The following is a 6,040-nucleotide window of genomic DNA, read 5'->3' as shown; positions in this document are numbered from 1 at the left end:
AAAAGATTTTTTTTTCTTTGACTGTTAATAGAATAATATTTTTCTTGTTTTGCTCTTGTAATAAACTGATCACATAGCACTCTTCTATCTCACAGTGTGATAAAATATAAAAAAAAAGAAGAAAACTTCAGGCAAACAGTTTAAATCTAAGTTTATGCTGGAGTACTCTGAGAATGGCATTCATTTGAAGGGAGACTCTGGCTGTGATGAGTTTTAGATAGTTGGCTGCATTCCAAATACTAAAGAGAATAGGAGAAGCCTGAGTACAATCCATGATGTATTTCAATAGGCTTGGATGTAGACACCTCTTCTACATTTTTATAGTACTTTATAAGTGGCAGAAGAATCCATTAAAATCTTGACAGAACATTAAGAAAAGTGTTGCACCACGTAGATAGTACGTATGTCTTAAGATTATCTTGCTTCAAGGTTTTGAGTACCTGATTTATATTTTTTTAAAAAACTTTTTTTTTTTTTTTTTTTTAATGTAGTAGGTCACCTGAGCTGTGTGGTAGCAGTAGCACCCCGTTTCACATTGTAATATCTCTGAGCAGCATATGCAGCATAAGCATGGTACGTACAGTAAAAAAGATCATCTAGTAACTCTGTTATTTCTACCAGTTTATGAGGATTCATGATCATTCATTGAGGGAATGCATTACTTTGCATAAATTTTGAATATTTAAATATGTATGATAAATAAATTATATTTATAAATAAATTTATAAACAAAAATATAATAAATATTAAAACTACTATAAATATTAAGTAATTAAAGATCTGGTAGTAGAGACGGGTTTATATGCTGAAAGTGTATCTGTTGTTTTCTGTTGCTTGATGGTTTCATTAGAGAAAGTTGATCACGTTTAGACTCTGTCCCTCAGTGAAGCCTGCTGAAAACACTGAGGATGGGAATGAAGAATTAGACAATAACTGGAAATTGCACTAGATAATCTTTGCTTTCCTGAGCAACTGAAAGTAAATACAGAAAACCTAGGATATCGTTTAGGAGTTTACCAGTTGCAGAAAACAGACAATATTTATTATTACAACCCTTTTAAAACTTCAGTGCATGCATGTATACATACGGATTATGTGTTTGCCTCCCTCCTGAGAAGCCTAATCAGGCTGAAGGTGACCAGGTGACACCTTTCTGAGATGAGGATAGTTGTTGATCTCTAACTTTTTGTACAGAGGTGGTCAGGTCTCCTACATAGGTGACTGCACTGTACAAGAGTGATGTTTTCAGTTTCATCTTATTCTTCATCTATAAAACCAATGGTGTCTTTTTTCTTTACTGGTGCATTTGACAGTGTCTTTCCTGTTCTGTTTCTTTCTTTAGCTGAGTAGGTTGACTAAATTTTTATTCTCATTATAAATTGTGTTGAAGATTGAAGACCAGGTCAAACGTGGAGACACCTGAGGTAAGTTGCTATCATAGTGAGGTATTCGAACATTAGCTATAAACATTCACTAGAAACTAAGACGTTGTTTCTCTACTGGCTTCAGGTCCATGAAGTTCACTTGGAGAAAAGGATGTGTCCCTTTCCTCAGAATTTTAGGGTTAGGACTGTTTCCTAGGTTTTAAAATTATAGGTCTGTATTCTTGTTTCCACCTCATATCATTTTAAAAAAAAAATTACTTTTGCTTATTCACATAATTAGAAGTTTGCTGCCTTTCTCAGTCTCTCTTATAAATGTCCTTCCAGGTTGCTTGGAATACTTCTGTGATCACTGGTGAAGTGATTGGATGAAGCCTATGTTTTCCCTGGGGAACTGTACCTGGTGATGAGTGTATCACATGTGCAGCCTGAGAATTTCTAATGGATGTTTCTGTAGATTCTGACAAAAGGAGCAAGTCCTACGCTGCAAATTCCAGAATAAAGTAAGCATGAGTGCAGAGTTCAGTCCTATATGAATGAAAATCTTGCTTATACTCTGAAGTAGAAATAGAAACACTTCCTGGAGGAACGAGTGAATTTAGGTGATTGCAGAATGTTGGTGGTAGCAGTGTGAAGAGTATGAGGGTTAAAATTTCAGATTTGTGTCTAATGTGACAAAACAAAACAAAAGGATATATTATCCACCCCCCCCTCCCCATTTATGCCGTGCTTAGTGCATTATAAAAGCAGATAAAGTTGATTGGAGAACTCCTATTAGAGGGATAATTTGTAGTGATGCTTTACTGGCTATTATAATTACATGTCTAATTAAAAGACTTAAATATAGTTTATATAAATTATTAATGTGGCTTGAGAATATCAGCTAACAATGCAACTGACTGAAATAATGGGTGCAGCAAAACTTTGTGTGCTGTTAAGAGAGATGGGGTTGGAATTTAATATACCCTTTTAAACTGTATGTGATAGATTTATGTGAAAGATCTATTTTCCCTTGTAGTTTTGTCTTTAATCACTAGTATTCCATTATATTTGGCTGCTTAGCTTTCCAGACATAAATAAACATTCTCTTTATTTCAGTTAGAAAGTAGAAAGGGAGTCACCTTACAGTGTTATTCCTCAAGCTTTAGAAGTTCAATATATTTTTTCTCCTATTTTTTATATTTGTTTAACTCAGAGTGTAGGGTTCTTGCAAAGGCTAGAAGCACTGATATTGATTAACTGAAGAGGCTATTTTGGTAGTACTCCATTCTGTCTTGGAGCAGGAAGCTCTGCAAACCTCTTGAGGAAGTGTCAAGCATGGCGGTAGTGATTCAAGTGGTGTGGAAAAACGTGAAGGGTTTTTTTGTTACTTATGTTGACTGAAAACAGGCTCTGTAACTTTTGTGATTTGCTCTTTCTCCAATTCCTTTTGACATTATGTTGCACCCGCAGACAAGAACTATGCAAGTCTTTTAGAGGGTTTATTAAAGATTAGTCCAAAGAATGTTCTTGTTAAACGGGATATCAAAGAAGGCTTTTGCCATTGCCCTTATGTTACATCTCTAGGACTGTTGCCCATGCCTGGAAAGCCTTGATTTTGAAACAGTGTTATTTCAGACCCTTGGGTTTAGCTGATGATTTAAGCTAATGGACTTAACTTTTTTTTTTTTTTTTTTTCCTTTTTAATCTTGCTGGAGGCGCTTTCTTTTACATAGAGTAGCAACTATGCTTTGCTGAGACATGCTGCAGTGAATTTCTACATTAATTTTTCAAAGACAAGCCTTAACAATCCATCCAAAACGAGAAGGACGAAAGGAGGGAAATTATTTAGTGATTGACACTAATCACAATATTTGTGGTACATGGTTTGAGGAACTTGGCATTGTTAAAAATATTGCAATAGTAGTAAAGCTCCAGTGGAGAAAAATCTATAGGTTTTCAGAAAACTGTGATAAGGACATGGAAGTCTTTCCTCTGAACCTACCGTTCTCCTGATCTTTTATTCATCTCTATTTACCTTTATTCAGTATCTGAGATCTGATCTGACATTAGCCTGTTTCACCTCACACTTGAGGGCTGCAAAAAATAGGCATTCTGGTATTCTTTTGTCTCTGATCTGAGATACAGGTCCCAGTAATTGACTCTCTTTCCCTCTCTGCTTATTCTGTGAACCTAAGGATGTCTTTTCTGCTCCTATATTGTCCTGGGGAGAGAAATATAGCTGAATGGAAGGCACGGAGGTAGGGGGAGGCTGGAAGGACCACTACAGCTGACCACCCTCATCTGTTCCCAGAGGATCTTGCATTAGGGAGCCTGCTTTAGGGGAGAGAAATCAGGTCCATGGTAAAGGCAGACTTATTAGCAGTGCAAGACTGGCTAACCAAAGACACCAGCACTGCAGAAAGGCTATTGCTGTAGTATTTGTACCTAATAATTTAAGTATTGTTTGGTAGCTCATGGACTATTTTACTATTTTAGTACTGTGTTTATATGTATTTATGGTTTATCAAGTGTTCTGATCCCTCTGATGGCACCTATGTTCCTGCAAGTTCAATTGTTCTTTCAGCTCACTTTTATTTTGTTTAAAAGGGTTTACCTACAATCCTCACCTTTTTCAAAGTCTTAGAATTTTTTTTTTTCGTATAATGGGGGTCAGAACTTACATGGAGAGCCACAAAAATATGACCAATTGTTTCTCTCTCTTTCTTACGATATAAATCTGCATTATAACAAAGAATTTCCCAAGTGCATAATTTTCTTCTCTAAGTAGGTCTGTAAGGTATCCAGTAACATTATAGGCGGTAGTAGTGCTAACAGAGGTTCAGGACCTAAAAGATAGTGAAACTAGAGGGAAAACTCTCCTTCCTAACCTGAAGAATATAACCAGTGTTAATGGCACACTGATTTATTTTGCTATTCCTATCATCTGAACTACTCCTCTCGATTTAGTTCTCTTCTCCTCCTTCCACACTAAGCTACTTCATTTTCCAATATTTTTCTCTGCAGTTCCAAACATAATTGATGGACTCGTATATTTGATTTTGGATTCCTGCTCTCACATTTCAACAACACACGGGGAGTAATGAAGCTTTTGTCTACCAGACTGAAAAGTGTCATTCAAAGCTTTCATATTTATGCTGCCAGTGCTATAAATTGCAAATATGGATGTGATTAAACTGAAAGATATGGCTATGAGGCAGGGCTGGTTAGCCATGTCAATTGAATCAGATCCTTTCCTTTTCCCGTCTGTTGTTAATAATCAGGTTACTGTCTTTGGAACAGACTAAACACAATCTAAAAAATACATTAAAAACAGTAGCATTAACTTGTGAAAGCTGATAAATGAAGGACAGCTTTTCACTGTTAAACAGCTATAGGGACATTATTTTCTCATCTTCCCATTTTCTTTCTATCTGCAGGTAAAATGCTTGCCAACTGATATTTAAATGCTGTGGATAAGTTTCTGACTCTCAAAATCAAAATTCCCATTAACTGCTGTGGGGTAGGAAAGATGTTGATCTGTAAGTATCCCCTTTCTCTTCATGTGCACTGCCCTCCTTATTCTATCACATTCTTCATTCCGTTTTCATTTCTTTTTGGACACTTCATCTCGTTTCCTCCCCTCTGTAGATCCATTTATATCAATGAATAAGAATTTTGTTTGGTTCACAAACTCAGCTTTGCTCTTTATACATGCTTTTCTCAACATTATCACTGTTGTATGTATAAGGAAGAAAAAGATGGAGATAAAGTAGATTGTGGAAGGGAAGAGGAAACAACACTGTGAAGTATTTCTCCCTCTCTTTGCTATTTGAATCATGCTGTCATCTGGCTGCAGGGTCATCAGGGCATTATGGGCAGGACATCAGGGCATTTTCTTCATACAGAGCAAAGCATTTCTTCAGAGAAACAGCATATGTAATATTACAAGTACACATGGAAAAAAGAACCTTCTTTCAACGTATTGTTTTGGTACTATCAAATATATCAAATATATCAATAGGTAGTTGTTTTTGCTTGTTTGTTTGTTTGTTTTAAGTAGCAAAGTATAATAAATTGTTATTACCTGATATTATATTTGAGTAACTTACAACAGTGGAAGCTTAGATTCTCAGACTGAGAATTGTGATCCTGCAGCATGTTTTAACAAATGGGAAAATTCAGTTTGGAACATGGATTTGGAAACTTTTCAGTTATTTAATTTTTGAAAACCAAACTGACACAGTATAACTATGTCTAAGGGACTACGTAGATTAAGCAGTTAGGAACAGATGAGATAAGTCTTTCTAAGTAGATATTTCAAAAATGTGTATGATAGAATATCTCTGCGATTAAAGTGTCCTTGGATATCATCACCTACCCAACTTTCAGAAATTACCACAGATGGTTTAAAGTCAAGAGGGATTCCTATCTTGTCTCTTTCTGAAGAATCAATGCATTTCTCATTCTGACATATCTCAGAAATGCTAGGATATGTTACCAAGAAGCATTGAAATATTGTGTTATCAAAAAAAGTAAGTTTGAGTGTTTTTTTTGTTTTATTCCTTTTTTTTTTTTTAATGTGAAATTTAATGAAGTGTTCAATAGGCTTGCATCTTGTTACCACACCATGAGATGAGGTTTCTGGAGTTTTGTTTCTTTGTCTATGTCTTTCACAT

General features: G+C 35.5%; 1 long non-coding RNA gene across 1 annotated transcript; it reads left to right on the top strand.

The window, feature by feature from the left end:
• The first annotated feature begins 497 nt into the window (after window positions 1-497).
• Window positions 498-5,505, top strand: LOC121061932. The gene is made up of 3 exons (XR_005815336.1): window positions 498-573; window positions 1,710-1,885; window positions 4,802-5,505. It is a non-coding gene; the product is annotated as an uncharacterized LOC121061932 (long non-coding RNA).
• The last annotated feature ends 535 nt before the right edge of the window (window positions 5,506-6,040 follow it).

This window comes from Cygnus olor, chromosome Z (genome assembly GCF_009769625.2).
Source record: "Cygnus olor isolate bCygOlo1 chromosome Z, bCygOlo1.pri.v2, whole genome shotgun sequence".
NCBI lineage: Eukaryota > Metazoa > Chordata > Aves > Anseriformes > Anatidae > Cygnus > Cygnus olor.
This window is presented reverse-complemented; position numbering and strand designations above follow the sequence as displayed.